This window comes from Giraffa tippelskirchi, chromosome 2, assembly GCF_054371585.1.
Source record: "Giraffa tippelskirchi isolate mGirTip1 chromosome 2, T2T-mGirTip1v1.2.pri, whole genome shotgun sequence".
NCBI classification, from domain to species: Eukaryota; Metazoa; Chordata; class Mammalia; order Artiodactyla; family Giraffidae; genus Giraffa; species Giraffa tippelskirchi.
The window spans coordinates 53,072,984-53,092,653 of NC_137276.1; positions in this window are offsets into that span (position 1 = coordinate 53,072,984).

Sequence of the window (19,670 nt, forward strand, 5' to 3'; positions counted from 1 at the left end):
CAGACTGAACCTATGAGGTCAGATTTCTGATTTGTGATGTTAAGAGGCATCATTTCATGATGCGGATGAAGCTAGAGGTTGTCATACAGAAAGAAGTAAGTCAGAAGGAGTAAAACAAATGTCATATATTAAGGGATATATATGGAATCTAGAAAAATGGTACTGATGAACCTATTTGCAGGACAGGAATAGAGGCACAGGTATAGAGAATGGACTTGTAGACATGCAAGGGGAAGGGGTGGAGGACGAAGCGAGAGAATAGCATTGACATATATACATTGTGTGGAGAAGAAAATGGCAACCCACTCCAGTATTCTTGCCTGGAGAATTCCATGGACAGAGGAGCCTGGCGGGATATAGTCCACAGGGTCACAAAGAGTCAGACACGACTGAGTGACTGAGAACATATACACCACATGTGTGCCTGCTCAGTCACTCAGTCATATCTGACTCTCTTTGACTCCATGGACTGTAGCCCACCAGGCTCCTCTATCCATGGGATTTCCCAAGCAAGAATACTAGAATGAGTTGCCATTTCCTTCTCCAGGATCTGCCTGACCTAGGGATCGAACCTGCATCTCCTGCATCGGCAGGTATACACTGCCATCTGTAAAACAGACAGCTACTGAGAAGCTGCTGTATAATACAGGGAGCTCAGCTTAGTGCTCTGTGCTGACCTAGAAGGGTGGGATGTGGGGGAAGGGAGGTTCACGAGGGAGGGGATAGATGTATACACAGGGCTGATTCATGATGTTGTACAGCAGAAACTAACACAACATTATAAAGGAATTATATTCCAATAAAAAAAGCAAAAAATAAGTCATCACATCATAGGCATATTGTGAGAAGATGTAACAAATATGTCCATTTCTTTGCCTCTTCCCTTTTCTGGACCCATATGATTTAACCAGAGATTCATTGTTAGTTGAACTGTGGAGGAATAATTGGTAGGAGTTGGATCTTCTTCCTTGGTTAAGGATAAAGCCCAAAATTAAGAAAATGAGAAAGAAGATCTGTTATGTCGCATTCATTTTCCCCGCAAAACTGTTGCATAATTACATTGCCTCAAAGCATATAATTAGAACTTATAATTCTTATCTCATTATAGTAGCTTTGAGCTTTAACAAATTTTAAATGTAAGCAATATTTGTATGGCGTATTATGTTTATAAAAGTAAGGAAAAAATAAAAAGTCAGTGAAGTTGCAATTTAAATAACGATTGTTTTTATTGCTCTCCTTTTCCCCACCCCTGTCTACAAGATAAAGGCAAGATCACATGGTGGTAGCTGTTCTTCATCGCTTGGCTGTGTGTGGGTTTTTTTTTTTTTTTTTCTGAAAGTCACAAAAAATAAGGCCTTGGGAAATCATTTAAAATGTAATTTTTTAAACAAACTTCACTGAAGGTCTATTAAGCACCAAATACAATGATAATTGTATTGGATTTTTTTTTCCTTTCTTTTATAATACTAACATGTTTTCAATATCTGGAGACCAGAGGGGCTCCTGCAGCTTCTGGCAAGTTTCAAGTGTAAGGGACAGGGAGATAGGGCACACATCTGCTTCGTCACAACCCGAGTCCTGGGCGTGGACAAAGGCACCTTCCCTGGCTGCCGTGATACAGTCCAGGGGCACGCTGAGAGTGCCCAGTGGGATGAGGAGCAGGCTGAGGAAGGCATGGGATTGAGGTGGGGAGAAGATTGTGTACCCCCCCTCCCAAGAATGGCAAGCAGGAGTATGGGAGCAGCAAATTCAGGAGGATGGAGCAGCAAACACTACTCTACGGAAGGCTGAAATTATATCTGCTTAAGACACCTGATCCCAGGTTGGGGAATTATGAGGCCACAGGGTTTAGAGGCAAAGAAGTTTCTGTTTCCTGGTGAAGGTAAGAGTCATAGGCCTTATCAGGAACTCTGACTTGACACAAGATGTGCTAGGAGTTGTTTCCCACCACAGGAAATAGGAAAAAGTAGGGCTGAGTGAGGGCTTCCAGGTGGCACTAGTGGTAAAGAACCTGTCTGCCAATGCAGGAGACATAAGAGACATAGGTTCTATCCCTGGGTCTGGAAGATCCCCTGGAGGAGGGCATGGCAACCCACTCCAGTATTCTTGCCTGGAGAGCCCCATGGACAGAGGAGCTGACAGGCTACAGTCCATAGGGTTGGAAAGAGTCAGAGGAGACTGAGGTGACTTAGCACAGCACAGCACTGAGCGAATGCACATCAAATCAGGAATGGGGCAGAAAGCCCGTGAACAGACGGAAGGCACCCAGCGGGGCTCATCTGGTGATTGCCCCTCACTGCAGCATGGCGCCTGGAAGCTCCCCCTCTGCTTGGGTCCACTGTGGCCTCTTTCACTTTAGGAGGAGGATTCTAGCTACACAACCAGGTAGGCTAGAATCCGCAGACTCTGGGACTTGCTGGTGGATTACCTGCTACAGCTGGCAGATTGTCCCTGAGCCAGCCCTGATGCTGGAAGACTGGCACACACGGAGAAGCTTCTGCCTTAATGATAAGGGGTGGCTTCAGCACCCCACCCTTATCTTCTTGCTCTCCTCCAACCTCATGATATTTCTCTTGCTCAGATAAGATACTCACAAAGGAGTACTGAAGATTAATTATTTCGTGTCAGAAGAGGGTGGTATTTCTTATGATGAAGAGTTTCATGTAACTGCTAAGTATTGTTATAATTAGGGAGCTAAGCAGATACATCTATCCTGTATCTACTAATTAGGCAGGGAAGTAAATTAATTTTTCCCTATCCATGCTCATTTTGCCTGTTGGTTATTTTTATATCAAGTACAAGGAGAAAGCCTTATCTCTTTCGGTATGGATTGTATATGTTGTGCTCCTCTATCCAACCAATTTAGATAAAACTGGATCTACCCTAGAGAAATTTCATTTGGAGAAATGGTGGTGGGAGGAGATAAGACCTCCTTGTCTGAGTGAGTTATAAATAGCGGACAAATAAATAGAAAGTCCCAGCTGCTGTAGGGAGAAAAATAATGTGTGTGTTTTCTTCTCCTGTTACTGTATAATTAGCATGAGTCACTGTCCTCCTGGCTGGGAGTATGTGAGGGAGAGGAGGAGGAGGTATGGAGGAAGACAGCCATGCCTGGGACCAGGAAAGGGGTCATTCTTCTTTGAGTTTCTCAGAGACTGGAGTTGCAGAACAGATGGTACACCAAAAGCGTCTGGTCCTAGCAGGGCAGCCAGGAGGACAGGAACATCGTTGCCGATGGGACTCATAGACAAGACACTCTGGATGTGGGTCCGTCCATGATGTGTCATGTCTGCATTTCATTTCCTCTTCGAGGACTCATTCGCCAGGACTTGTTTTAATAGATACCAATCCATGATCTTCTCATCACTTTTCCGTGTTGCATGTACCTTCTGGGGGTAGTCATCTGGTCCTCAGCGGCGTCCATGCTGCAAACTCAGACAAGTCCATTCCCCCATCTGGCCTGCAATCCCATTCCCAGATAGAAGCAAGGCTACTTCCAGACTATATGAAAACCACATATTCTGGGGAGTTACTAGAGAGGGGTGTTACTTATTCCTGTGATCAAGGGCAATCATTCTACTGCTCTGTCTCTTCCTCCCTGTCTCTTAATCAATGCCCTCACACACTCACAGATAGACAGTCACTCAGGCAAACACATCCTAGCTCTTGGAACCAGCAGGAACTCTATTGGACTGTCTCAGGCCTGCTGCGTAGACATAGCCCTACCTAATTTTGCTCTAGTTCTATTTGCCACTCCAAGACAGGATCCAGACTAAGGTAAGGTGAGCAAGGCATCTAGAGCACAAAATTTAAAGGCACATTCATTTTTGGGAGCAGATCCCTCACTCAGGATAATCCTGAAAGTGAGGGACTCCTTAAGTCTCAGGCTCTGAGTACCTCACTCACCTTACCCCAGTCCCTGCTCTGCTCCAGGGTCCCCCAGGCTTTACTCATGAGAGGAACTCTGGAGGGCTGAAGAATGACCCCCAAGATATCTAGGTCCTAAACCCTGGAATTTGTGAATATGTTACCTTAAATTGCAAAACGCACTTGGTAGATATTGATTAATTTGAAGAACTTGAGCTGGGGGAGGTTATCCTGCATTATCCACTTGGGGTCTAAATATGATCACGGTGTCCTGATAAGAAGGAAGGAGAGAGACATTTGAGTACTTAGAAAAGAGAAGGCACCGCCATGATTTTAACAGAGAGAGCCTCCATGATTTTAACAGAGAGAGCTGGATTTAAGATGCTGTGCTGTGGACTTCGAGGATCAAAGAAGACACCAGCCAAGAAATATGGACAGCCTCTGGAACTGCGCAAAGGCGAGGAACAGATGTCCTATAGAGCTTTCAGAGGAAGCATGATCTCTTTGATTTTTACCCACTAAGAACCTTAATGAATAAATGTGTATTTTTCTTTTTTTAAATTTTTTAATTAGTTTATTTATCTATTTTTTAACTTTACAATATTGTATGTGTTTTGCCATGCATTGACATGAATCCACCATGCGTGTACATGTTTTCCCCTTCCAGAAGCCCCCTCCCACCTCCCTCCCTATCCCATCCCTCTGGGTCATCCTGGTGCACCAGCCCCAAGCACCCTGTATCATGCGTCGAACCTGGACTGGCAATTCTTTTCACATATGATAATTTACATGCTTCAGTGCCATTCTCCCATATCCTCCCGCCCTCGCCCTCTCCCATAGAGTCCATAATACTGTTCTATTTATCTGTGTCTCTTTTGATGTCTCGCATACAGGGTTATCTTTACCGATTAACTAAATACCATATATATGTGTTAGTATACTGTATTAGTGTTTTTCTTTCTGGCTTTAAGCCGCTGATTTTGGGGTGATTTATTATGGCAGTCATGAGGAATGAATTGGAAACCCAGCTCCTTCTACACTTGGCTTCCCCCAAACCATCTGGGATGCTTCTCATCATGCCCCCCAAACATAGAATAGGATGGACTGATACAGACCTCACACCCACACACACTAAAGCTGAACTCTCGCTTTCCCTTCAGACTCTGACCCAATCTTTACCCAGTTGCTGGAGATGGGGCTTTTGCCACTCCACAGCTCAGAATTTGACAGAGGTGGAAGGCCTGCGTAGGAGGCAACAATGAGGGAATTTTGGTAAATATCACAGCAAGCTTTATCTCCTCGAAGACGGCGAGCAAAGCGTTTTATACACTAAGGTATTTACCCATGAGGCAGTCCAGTTCACCCTCAGTATGCAAATAAATAGAGAATGAGAGAGTTAATTTATTTGTTCTAACCTCACAGTTAATGAGCAGCAAAACAAGATTCTCTTTCTCCTCTTATTTTTTCCTTCAAACCAGGAATTTAGAGCCCCCTCCTGGAGCTTACAGGATATGGAATTTCACATCTGCTGCCTATAATGAGTCCTGGACCAGAGCCAATACATCCTGGGGGCCACAGTGATGCCGCTGTGTTGGCATTGTCCCGCCTCTGTCAGTTATTGGCAGGGGCGGGGGGTAGAGTTTAAGTTCTTATGGCACCACTTAGGAGGCCCTCTGTGACATGGCCCTAGCCTCCTGCTTCACTGGGCATGGTGGATGTACCCCGGTCTTTGTGCTGCTCGTCACAGCCACCCCACAACCTCTGGCACCAGTCTATGTCACTAAAAGAATCATGCCTCCTCATCCTCCCTGGTTCTGCAAACACAGAGGCTTTGGCACATGGTCTCTTTATTCTGCAAGTGCCAAATCAAAAGTGTCCTCTTTGGCTAAATCTCTTCTGATACCCTTTGGGAAGAGTGAGGGTGCCCTTCTAGGTGCCCCAGAGTCCATCAGAACCCCTTTCTCACTGCCCTGTGATTGTTTAGTCTCTTTCTTCCTGCAACAGCCAGATTGTATCTTAAAAATTTTGTATCTTTTCCCTAAGCAACTTGCACAGTGCCCAGTACATAAAGGTCACTCAATAAATGTTTGTTCAATGAGTGAATAAATGGAAGTGAAAGTATTAGTCATTCAGTCAAGTCCAACACTTTGTGACCCCATGGACTGTAGCCTGCTAGGCTCCTCTGTCCATGGAATTCTCTAGTTAAGAATACTGAAGTGGGTAGCCATTCCTTTTCTAGGGGATCCTCCCAACCCAGGGATCAAACGCAAGTCTCCCACATTGCAGGCAGATTCTTTACCATCTGAGCCACCAGGTAAGCCCCCAGTAAATGAATACATAGGTATAATAAAGTAGAATGTCATTATTGATAGAAAATTCATTCTGGCATCTCTGCAGACCATTATCTAAGACTTTCCCCAGGGTAAGATAAAGCCTAAGAGAATATTTTGGAGAATAAATTCCAGTCTGACTCTTTGGAAACAGGGTGAGGTAGGGCTGCAGTGATTTTTTTTCTTCTTGGTTTTGCATTTCATTTCAATAACTACACTCTATCTCACCAATTGTGGAGCTGTATATCTTATAGATGGAGCACATCGAATAGAATGAGTGTGCTGGGCAGATTATGTGGAAAATTGAAAATGAATATCAATTTACTTGAACATGAAAATAAAAGTTTCATGGGAAGAAAAATCAGTAGTGTGAATTTTCCCTTGAACCCAGAGGTAGATGAATGGATGAGACTAAATAGTGATACTATAAAAACATGTCACAGAATCTGGGAGAGTGGAAGACATTTGTGGGGCAGAGAGGGAAAGCCTGAACAAGGAAATACAATCGGAAGCCTCTTTCTTCTTCTTCCTTTTGCTTTACTTCTCTTACTTTCAGCACGAGATTGTCCTAAAGTGTACCTAGTTCGTGAAACTCCTGTTTTAAGAGTATGGTCTCTTCAGCCTTTTATCTTAATGACTGTATATCTTAGTCCCCAAATTCTGTAATTTGTTTTTTATTTTTTATTGAAGTATGATTGATTTACAGTGTTGTATTAGTTTCAAGTGTCCAGCAAAGTGATTCAGTTTCACATACATATATGGATCTATTTTTTAGATTCTTTATGCTACTGCTACTGCTAAGTCACCTCAGTCGTGTCCAACTCTGTGCGACCCCATAGACTGCGGCCCACCAGGCTCCCCCGTCCCTGGGATTCTCCAGGCAAGAACACTGGAGTGGGTTGCCATTTCCTTCTCCAATGCATGAAAGTGAAAAGTGAAAGTGAAGTCGCTCAGTCATGTCCGACTCTTAGCGACCCTATGGACTTCAGCCTACCAGGCTCCTCCATCCATGGGATTTTCCAGGCAAGAGTACTGGAGTGGGGTGCCATCACTTTCTCCTAGATTCTTTATAGGTGATTGCAAAATACTGAGTAGAGTTCTCTGCGCTATATGGTAGATCCTTGTTGGTTATCTATTTTATATATAATGATGTGTATATATTGCTACCAAATTCCTAATTTGTACCCCTCCCCTTTCCTCTTTGATAACCATAAGTTTGTTTTCTATGTCTGTGGGTCTATTTCTGTTTTGTATATAAGGTCATTTGTATATTTTCTTTTAGATTCCACATATAAGCAATATCATACGATATTTATTTTTCCCTGTCTGACTTACTTCACTTATTATGACAGTCTCTAAGTCCGTCCACGTTGTTACAAATGGCATTATTTAATTCTCTTTTATGACTGAGTCCACTGAGTCCATTGGGGCTTCCCTAGTGGCTCAACAGTAAAGAATCTGCCTGCAATACAGGAGACACCGGCAAGAGATACAGATTTGATTCCTGGGTCAGGAAGATCTCCTGGAAAAGGAAATGGCAACCCACTCCAGTATTCTTGCCTGGAGAATCCCATGGACAGAGAAGCCTGGTGGGCTTCAATCCATGGAGTCACAAGAGTTGGACACAATGTGACAACGAAACAACAATAGTCCATTGTGTGTGTGTGTGTGTGTGTGTACCACATCTTCATTTGTTCATCTGTTGATAGACATTTAGGTTGCTTGCATGTCTTGGCTATTGTAAATAGTGGTGCAATGAACACTGGGGTGCATGTCTTTTTGAATTATGTTTTTTTCCAGATATGTACAGAAATGGGACTGCTGGATCATACAGTAGCTCTAATTTTTGTTTCTTAAGGAACCTCTATACTTTTCTCCTTAGTAGTTGTACCAATTTACATTCCCACCAACAGTGTAAGAGGGTTCCCTTTTTTCCAACCCCTCTCCAGCATTTATTATTTGTAGACTTTCTGATGATGGCTGTTCTGATTGGTATGAAGTGATATGTAGTTTGATTTGCATTTCCTTTCTGATTAGTGATAGTGAGCATCGTTTCATGAGTGTTTTGGCCATCTGAATGTCTTCTGTAAAAATGTGCGATTTCAAAAGTTAGGAAGTCTGGGAAGGTGTGAGTTGAGGGAATAATGACAAGCTGAGTGAGGAATAGGTTCCAATCCTTGACAAGAGGAAAACAAACCCTACAAAATATGTTTAGCCTAAGGATAAGTCAGAAAAGACCCTAAGTACAGAACCGTTTTCTATTTCCAGGTTTAGTGGTAGTGGAAACATGTAAGTCCAATAGAGGAGGGGAAGGAGCGTGGCCTCTGGGGTCAGAGTGGCCCCAGGCTCACCTCCTAACTCTCTTAGTTGCTAACAGAGGAACGACAGGCTAACAGCCAGCCTAACAGCCAGCCTTGCCTCACCTGTCGTCACAGTTAGAAGTACGTTCATCTCCCCCATGAAGAATTTCTGTGGCTACTGTACATGAGAGGACACATACAAGACAGAACCACACTGTAGAATCACAACAGGTAAGTTCCTCCTTGCCTGTAGACACGTGGCTGCTAATTCAGATGCACAAATACTGCCTTGTATCATGTTAATGGTTTATGATGTGCTTTATTTTAATGTTATGTCATCACCCTCCCTGACCCTTTCCTGGGAAGCTAATTTTGCATTTCTCTAGGTTAAGTTATAGATTTGCTACCTTCCTTTACAATATTTCCCAACCTGATAGTTATATATTTGCTTCCCATAATCTTTTTTTTTTAAATAAATTTGGGCTTTATTTAAATTTAAAATTTAAATAAATTTTAAATAAATTTTTTTTAAAATAAATTTATTTTAGTTAGGGGCTATTTACTTTACAATATTGTAGTAGTTTTTGCCATACATTGATATGAATCAGCCATGGGTTTACATGTGTTCCCCTTCCTGGACCCCCCTCCCACCTCCCTCCCCATCCCATCCCTTTGGCTCATCCCATAATCTTTTTTCTCAAGGATTCAGGAGCTTAGGGGATAGCATTAAAGTATACCTGTAGGAAACCAACATTGTTCCTCAAATCTTTGTCGCGTTTTACCATCCAAAAACTAGCCATGAATGTGTCTGTATGACATATGTTTTTTGAGATATACATGTACATGCATATATGTGAGTTATACATATATACACACTCATACATACATAAATACTTATATATATATATATAATGTATGAGTGTGTGTTAGTTTACACTTAGAGATTGAATAAGCCACTTGAGTCAATGGGAGCCCGGAAGCAATAAACCCAAATCCAGTATACTTGGCTTATCTGAAATCTCTTGAGAAATTGGAAAGAGTTGTGTACAAAATGCTGTCCCTTTTGGCACTGACATATGCTTTGCTAGGGATTTTCTGTTGCAAAGAGCAGAAACACACTCAGAAACGCTTAAGGAAATAGGAGGTTGATTATAAGAAGAAGGGAAATTTCAGTCAGACCTCATGGGAGTGTAAACCCTCTAGGCCACTGACATGATCATCTATCTCAGGCTCCTCCTGCTCCAGGGACCACACAACTTCTTGTTTCGGTGAAACTGACTTCTTCTGTAAGCTCCCTATTTCCTCTTATGGTTTCTGTGTACTTGTATCCCGGCCTTCGGCTTGCATGTGATGTGATTCCAGCCAATGCTGGCATCCACCTCTGGTCCCAATTCCACTTACGTTTCAGAGTGAAATATAATGCATAAAATAAGAAAGAGATTTTTCTTAGGTTAGCCCAAGTCCCATCTACTGTGGACGGGGTTAATATCAACGTTAGGGTAATGACATATATTCCATGAAAGACTCAAGCCAGAGAGGAATTGATTTGCATTTCTAGTAAAGGAGGTAAAAGCATGTGGTCCAAACTTTTTGAAAAGAAAAATTTCAGAACAGAGTTTAAAATTTGCTCGGAATTTTTGATCTGTATGTTCTCCTGGTGGGACTGTTGAGTAAGAACATTATACCAAGTTTGGAAACAAATAGTCACAAAAATTTTCAATGAAGCATTAATTAAAGTGCAAAAGAAATTCTCAGTAATAAGAAAATGATCACTTAAATTAGAATGTGCTTCTGATGTATTATTTAACTATCAAAATGTACAAGGATGATGACCATCTCTTGACTAAGTTTTTAAAAGATTCAAAACTGTACATAGAGTAAAATCTAAAATATGCTAAGGGTATACATATATAAAATATAAACTGTGATACATCAAAATGTTTGCATCTTGTGATGTTGGTGTATAGGTCTGCATTTTTCTCCCCTTTTTTCTCTAGTTTCATGTTTTACAAATTTTGTATTATGAGCGTGTATTATTTTATACTAAAAATTTACACTAAGTCCTAGAACTTTTTAAGAGAACCCTTCTGGCTTCCTCTTCCATTTTCTCTCCCACATATTTTTGGAAATATAAACTGAGACATGTGAACAGAGGGGACATGAACAGAGTTACGTTGATAGGAGGTTAAAGAAGTAAATCTGATGTACTCCGATTTGTGGCAAGAAAAATACCCTAAACAGGGCTCTCACTTTGCCAAATTTCAATTAACCTTAGGCCTTTTTAGATATGTTAACAGTTTTTTTGTCAGCTAAATGATGATTACCCAGTTTGCTTGTCTCCAAACCCTCATTAAGTCTTCTATTGAAGTCCTCACAAATTACAGCATTTGAGAGATGCATTCTGCTACACAACCATGAGAAACCTTAGAAAAATGTCATTGATCACTTGTTTCTTCTTAAGGATGAAAAAACTTAATTATAGTTATTGGAGGTCCATCAATATAGTCTGAAATAGCAACCATTCTGGCAGAATTTTTAAGCTGACCTCTGAAAAAGCTGATGATTATTTTGCATTATAATAATACCTTCCCTCTCTTCCTCCCACACACATATTATCCTGGGAAGTCAGACTTCTTCATGAATGAAGAACTCTTACCTGCATACCAGATTTGAAAACTCCACGGTCAATACAGTAAATTTTAATACCATTGGGAAGGAAGAAATGTCAACATAATACTGTTACAAGCCAAAAAGAACTACTGTCTCCTTCTGAAGCACATAGAGCATCTACACCTATGCCACTATAATTTGAAAAACTGTACTTTAATTTATATGTTAATGTATTCATTTAATCAATAAGCGTTTGTAGAAAAGCCTAGAACAGCTATCACTAACACCTTAACAAAACTGTTAGAACTATTAGAAGACAATAAAGGACATCTTTCACACTGGGCAGGTAGTCCTCTAGGTGCTAGGAGTATTGTAGTTAACAAGACAAGGTCCCTGCCCACATGGAACTTGCGTTTCAGTGGGTGAGATTCATTAAAGAATTGTATAGTATATGATATATATGTATATATACATACACATATATACATGTGTATATTTTTATATAGCCATTTTATTATATATACATAAACATACATAATTGGCATGGTATGTATTTGTGTACCTCTATTGAACCACAAACCATGGAGATTGTGCTGTTAGAATGGATTTGGGAGTCACATAGGCTTGAATTTAAATCCCTGGCTCGGTTAGGCACTAAATTTCTTAAATAAATTTTACTGGAGTATAATTGACTTACAATGTTTTGGTAGAAGTTTCTTTTGTATAGCAAAGTAAATCTGTTATACATGTATCCAGTCTTTCTAAAATTCTGTTCCCATACAGGTCATTACAGACTATTAAGTAGAGTTCCTTATGCTATACATTAGGTTCTTATTAGTTACTTATTTTATATACAGTAGTGTGTATATGTCAATCTGTTAGGTACTAACTTCATGGACTTCAACAAGTGATTTAACCTCTGTGAAGAATCCAACTTAAAAATGGACAAAAAAATTGAGAAAGATCTCACCAAAGAAGGTATACAGATGGTATATAAGCATTTGAAAAGATATTCAACATCATATGTCATTAGGGAATTGGTAAATTGAAACAACAAGATACTGCTGTATACCTGATAGAATGGCCAAATGCTAAAACACTGGCCATGCCCAGTGTTAGTGAGGTTGTGGATCAACAGAAACTCTCACTTATTGCTGGTGGGAATGCAAAATGGTACAGCCACATTGGAAGAGAGTTTTGCAGTTCCTTGAAAAATTAAAATACTCTTACCATTAACATGCAACAGTCATGCTCCTTGGTATTTATACAAAGGAGTTAAAATTTATACCAACTCAAAAACCTGCATGTGAATTTTAAAAAGCTATGTTTATAATGGCTAAAACTTAGAAACAACCAAGATGTCCTTCAGTAGGTGAATGAGTAAATAAACTGTGGCACATGCAGACAAGAGAATATTTTTCAGTGCTAAAAAATGAGCTATTAAGCCACAAAAGTATAGATGAACTTTAAATGCATATTGCTAAGGGAAAGAAGCCAGTCCAAAAAGGCTACATACTGCATGGTTCCAACGATATGACATTCTAGAAGAGGCAAAACTATGGAGACAGTAAAAAGATCAGTGGTTGCCAGGGGCTGAGGAAAAGGAGAGATGAATATGCAGATCCCAGAGGATTTCTAGGGCAGTGAAACTCTTCTCTATGATACTACAATGGTGGATCTGTCATTATTCACTAGTCAAAACCCAACACCCCGAATCAATTCTAAAGTAAACTATGGACTTTTGGCAATGATGATGTATCAGCGTAGGATCATTGGTTTTAACAAATGTGCCACTCTGGTGCAAAATGTTGATAGAAGAGATGGCTGTGCATGTGTAGAGGCAGGGATTATATGTGTACTGTCTGTATCTTCCTCTCAATTTTGCAGTAAACCTAAGATGACTATAAAAAATAAAGTCTGTTTAAAAAAATGAAAATGTATTTACCTTTCATACTAATAATGCAAAATAGCCAATACTTGTTTGATGTTTACTGTGTGCCAAGTCCACTTATTTATTTTTTTATATTAAAAAAGAAAAAACAAAGCAAGATTCAGAGTGGTTAAATCACTTCCTTAAGGCCACGAGGCTAGTACTGAATGGATCCAGGTTTTAAACTCTAGGCTCTGTGACTCCCATACCTATTTTAGGAGTGTACTGTCTTCATGGTGTGTGGCCCAATAGAAGCATATTCACACCATGAGTAGTAATGAACTTGAAGCAGGAAAGTGACAGATAACAGCCAGGGCAGCAGTCTCAGGATCTGAGGCCAGGCAGGATTTGCAATAACTGGCTGGGGCCTCACAAGGCAGAAATACAGCCCTCACCATAGCATATAGCATTTATGCTATACCATGGACCTTCAAGTATTCTTTTATCACCTCATTTAATACTAATAAAAAATAATCTATGAAGAAGGTGTTATGTATTCATTTAAGAGACCAGGGAACTGAGGCTCAGAATGTTGAAGTATTTTCCCAAAGGCTGAAGAGTTGGCTGTGATAATGCTTTCCTTTGTCCACTCCAAATACTATGTTTAATTTGCCGGTGCTGAAATATCATTTGTACTTCATCAGTTCAAACAGATTACCAGTCATGTGTCCAATGTACAAAAGGACTGAAGAAGACATCATTCAAGGACACTGGAGCCACAACATCACAAAATGGAACAAACAAGTCAAATGAACAAAATTATCAGGTAGCACAAAATCTGCAATGCTCAAGGGTCTAGACCCTGCTTGTTTTTCTCATTTTCCCACCTGCCCTCCTGGATCAGTGACACTTGGGCCCCTCATGGGACAGATCACCCAAGAATTCGCTGAGATTTCAAACTGCTCATTCCCTTTCTCCATAACCTGGGTCATGGATTCTCTCAGATGAGAAAATTAATTATTATTTTTAACAGTATGCATCTTGATTATTCTTTTTATTCATCTTGGAAACAGGAGAGCCTCTTTGAAAGATTGGCAGATCAGTGAATAGGAAAATAGGACAGAGTGTTTCAGCTTTTAAGCTGTTCTTGAGAAACATTGCAAGCCATCCACTGAAAGAGGCTTTCGTCCAGAAAACCAGGTGGTCAGTATCACCACAAGAGATGTGACAAAGAAGAATATTTAGTAAAAGGTTAAGGAGAAGCAAGCTTCTTTGATTTCCATGATAATGATTAACAAGGTATTTCACATTACAAGGTATTTCACATTATTCAGGAAGACTCACAAGTGCTTTATCAATTTTAACCTGTGTACAAGTTCTTGTGGGTGGAAAGGACTTTTCAAGAACACTCTCAACACAGATACTCTTTGTTTCCATCTTTTAGTGTTTGTGATATTGAGATTTCTGATACTCATTAGTTTTATAATCAGTATGTCTGGTAATCAGAAACCTACCGGAGATTACTTTACTCAGTGCATGCGTGCAGGCTCAGCAGGGTCCAGCTCTTTGCGACTCCATGGACTGTAGCCCACCAGGCTGCTCTGTTTGTGGAATGTTCCAGGCAAGAATACTGGGATGAGTAGTTATGCCCCCCTCCACGGGATCTTCCTGATTTAAGGATAGAACCTGCATCTCCTATGTCTCTGCATTGCAAGCAAATTCTTCACCGCTTGAGTCATTGGGGATAGGGCCTCTCCTCAATATTTTTACCTATTTAGTTAGTTAAATTTTTACTGGAGTGTAGTTGATTTAAAATGTTTTGTTAGTTTCAGGTGTACGGCAAAGTGAATAAGTAATGCATAAGGCAAAGGAAAAAAAGATATACCCATTTGAATGCAGAGTTCCAAAGAATAGCGAGGAGAGATAAGAAGCCTTCCTCAGTGATCAGTGCAAAGAAATAGAGGAAAACAACAGAATGGGAAAGACTAGAGATCTCTTCAAGAAAATTAGACATACCAAGGGGACATTTCATGAAAAGATGGGCACAATAAAAGACAGAAATGGTATTGACCTAACAGAATCAGAAGATATTAAGAAGAGGTGGCAAGAATACACAGAAGAACTATACAAAAAAGATCTTCATGACCCAGATAACCACGATGCTGTGATCACTCACTTAGAGGCAGACATCTTGGAATGAGAAGTCACGTGGGCTTTAGGAAGCATCACTATGAACAAAGCTAGTGAAAGTGAGGGAATTCCAGTTGAGCTGTTTCAAATCCTAAAAGATGATGCTGTGAAAGTGCTGCACTCAATATGCCAGTAAATTTGGAAAACTCAACAGTGGCCACAGGGCTAGAAAAGGTCAGTCTTCATTCCAGTCCCAAGGGCAATGCCAAAGAATGTTCAAATGTTGCACAATTGCACTCATCTCAAACGCTAGCAAAGTAGTGCTCAAAATTCTCTATGCCAGGCTTCAACAGTACGTGAACCGTGAAATTCCAGATGTTCAAGCCGATTTTAGAAAAGGCAGAGGAACCAGAGATCAAATGACCAACATCCATTGGATTATCAAAAAAATCAAGAGAGTTCCAGAAAAATATTTATTTCTACTTTATTGACTATGTCAAAGCTTTTGACTGTGTGCATCACAACAAACTGTGGAAAATTCTTTAAGAGATGGGAATACCAGACCACCTTATCTGCCTCCTGAGAAATCTGTATGCAAGTCAAGAAGCAACAGTTAGAAATGGACATGGAACAACAGACTGGTTCCAAATTGGGAAAGGAGTGTGTCAAGGCTGCATACTGTCACCCTGAGTGAAGTAAGCCAGAAAGAAAAACACCAATACAGTATACTAACACATATATATGGTATTCAGTTAATCGGTAAAGATAACCCTGTGTGCGAGACATCAAAAGAGACACAGATAAATAGAACAGTATTATGGACTCTATGGGAGAGGGCGAGGATGAGATGATATGGGAGAATGGCATTGAAGCATGTAAATTATCATATGTGAAATGAATCGCCAGTCCAGGTTCGATGCATGATACAGGGTGCTTGGGGCTGGTGCACCGGGATGACCCAGAGGGATGGGATGGGGAGGAAGGTGGGAGGGGGGTTCTGGAAGGGGAAAACATGTACACACATGGTGGATTCATGTCAATGTATGGCAAAACAAATACAATACTGCAAAGTTAAAAAATAGATAAACTAATTAAAAAAATAGAGCATCATTGACTGTTAAAAAATAAAAACTTCTATGCAGAGTACATCATGAGAAACGCTGGGCTGGAGGAAGCACAAGCTGGAATCAAGATTGCTGGGAGAAATATCAATAACCTTAGATATGCAGATGACACCACCCTTATGGCAAAAAGCGAAGAAGAACTAAAGAGCCTCTTGATGAAAGTGAAAGAGGAGAGTAAAAAAAGTTGGCTTAAAACTCAACATTCAAAAAACTAAGATCATGGCATTCGGTCCCATCACTTCATGGCAAATAGATGGGGAAACACTGGAAACAGTGACAGACTTTATTTTTCGGGGCTCCAGAATCACCACAGATGGTGACTGCAACCATGAAATCAAAAGACGCTTGCTCCTTGGAAGAAAGGCTATGACCAACCTAGACAGCGTATTAAAAAGCAGAGACTTTACTTTGCTGACAAAAGTCGGTCTAGTCAAAGCTATGATTTTTCCGGTAGTCATGTATGGATGTGAGAGTTGAACTATAAAGAAAGTTGAGCACCAAAGAATTGATGCCTTTGAACTGTTGGAGAAGACTCTTGAGAGTCCCTTGGACAGCAAGGAGATCAAACCAGCCAATCCTAAAGAAAATCAATCCTGAATATTCATTGGAAGGACTGATGCTGAAGCTGAAGCTCCAATACTTTGGCCACCTGATATGAAGAACTATCCTTGGAAATGACCCTGATGCTGGAAATGATTGAAGGCAGGAGGAGAAGGGAATGACAGAGGATGAGATGTTTGGATGGCATCACCGACTTAATGGATATGAGTATGAGAATGCTCCAGGAGTTGGTGATGGACAGGGAAGCCTGGCGTGCTGCAGTCCATGGGGTCACAAAGAGTCAGACACGACTGAGTGACTGAACTTAACTGATACATATATATCCCCTCTGTTTTAGATTCATCTCCCATATATGGGATTACAGAGTATTGACTACTGTTCTCTGTGCTATACAGTAGGTTTCTATTAGCTATCTGTTTTATATATAATAGTGTATATATGTCGATCCCAATCTCCTAATTTATCTCTACTCCCCTTTCCCACCTGGTAAGCATAGGTTTGTTTTTGATATCTGTGACTGTATTTCTGTTTTATACGTAAGTTCATTTGTACCATATTTTTTTTAGATTCCACATGTACGTGATATCATATGATATTTGCTTTTTCTGTCTGATTTACTTCACTCAGTATGACAATCAGTAGGTCTATCCGTGTTGCTGCAAATGGCATTATTTCATTCTTTTTTATGGCTGAGTAATAGTCCATTATATTTATGTACCACATCTTCTCTATGTACTCCTCTGTTCATGGGCATTTGGTACATGCCATTTCCTTCCATGTCTTGGTTATTGCAAATAGTTCTGCAGTGAACATGGGGGTGCATATATCTGTTTGAATTATGTTTTTTCCAATATATGCCCAGGAGCGGGATTGGTGGATCATATGGTAGTTCTATATTTGGTATTCAGTATTCTTAATAATAAGTGTTTCTCTTACTTTAAACTTCTAGTTCTGGAACCCACTTCTTTGTATAATTTTCTGTCTTTAAAATCTCTGCCTCTTAATGTCACTCTTGTACCTTACCTTTGGGGTCCCCAGGTCACTAGCTTAGATGGATCATCTTTGTGGAAATATTTCTTTCTTAGAAGTCCTAGAAACATCTATAAAATGGGGAAAATATAAATCTCACTAACATTTTTATTGTTGTTTAGTCACTAAGTTATGTCCAACTCTTGCAATGCCATGGACTGTAGCCTGCCAGGTTCCTCTGTCCATGGGATTTCCTAAGCAAGAATACTGGAGTGGGTTGCCATTTCCTTCTCTAGCAGATCTTCCTGACCCAGGGTTCAAACCTTGGTCTCCTATGCATCTCCTGCATTGCAGGCAATTTTTTTTTTTTTACCAACATTCTTAGTATTGAAAAAAAAGTATCAATCGATGAACTATAACTTCAAATAAATTGCATGTTTTACATGTCTAAGTTTCTATTCTCCTTGCTTGATCGCTGTGAGAGCAGAAGAGAGCAAATGTCCTGGTCATCAGCACCACTCAGCTTCATGGTAGAGCTTTCCTCTGTCCACAGGACAACATAACATTCCTAAGGAGTCCTTTTTTGAATACGGGTCAACAGAGACTATGGGTCTTCTCATAGAGCTGCCAAATTATACTGCAGAGAGCAGTATTTTGAATTTATTGTTTTTGTCATCTTTATTTTAATATCAGTATGGTGCTGGTGGTCTATGACATAGCACAGATGTGGGTGTCCCTACACACTTTCTGACCTTGCATATAGATAAGTAGGCTGACCTGTGGTTCACTTAGAAGAACTTGAGATTTTATTAAGCACCTGAGTAGGCAATTTTATGTGCAGCACAGACCATACATAGCAGAATATAACTGCATCCACATTCCGATTGTCCAATAACTGTGCAAACATGCTGTGTTGTGCCACATTTTTATCTTTTAAATGGATGTTCATGATAATATTGTCCTTTGGATGGTTTCCATCTTTCTTGATTTTGCATTACTCTTCTAAGATGAAGAATATTTAGCAGTTTCTTTCTTTGTGCTCGATTTTCGAATACCCTAAAGTTGTCCCTGGGCTTCCTTGGTGGCTCAGTGGTAAAGAATCTGCTTGCAAATGTAGGAGACACGGGTCCAATCCTTGGGTCGAGGAGATCACCCGGAGAAGGAAATGGCAACCCACTCCAGTATTCTTGCTTGGGAAATCCCATGGACAGAGGAGCCTGGTGGGCTACAGTCCATGGGGTTGCAAAAGAGTAGGACATGACTTAGCAACTAAAGAGAAACGACAACAAAAAGTTGCCTCTATTCAAAATTATAGACCATCTTGCTTAGTTTGTGTTCTGTTGTTATGGGACTAGATGTTACTTTAACTGCTTGACCTATTCCCACCTGGACATGAGTGAGTTTGCATTTTATTTTTATGAATATGGAGATTCCCACTGGTGGCTCAGATGGTAAAAAATCTGCCTGCAATGCAGGAGACCCAGGTTTGGTCCATGGGTCTGGAAGACCCCCTGGAGAAGGGAATGGCAACCCACTCCAGTATTCTTGCCTAGACAAAATACACCTATATCAAAAATTACATTTCAAAATGCATGTCAACTTGAGATTAATTTTATCACTATCAGTGACAAAATGGATATTGGTCTTCAAAGACTAAACCTCTAGATATCGATCATGGATCAGGTCATAGCCATGTGCAGCACATTGTCTGGGCTGCCAGAGCACTTTGTTCTCTTGCATTCACATGGTCATGGGTCCAGCTGATTTAAAGAGCACAGTTAAAGCAGAGCAATCACAAGCTAGTTTTTTGCTGAGGATGTCAGCATGGGAAGCTAGATTTCCTGATACCAGAACCACAAGCACTTCACTTACTGTAGTTAATTATTAAGTGTCAGGGCTGACCCTCAGT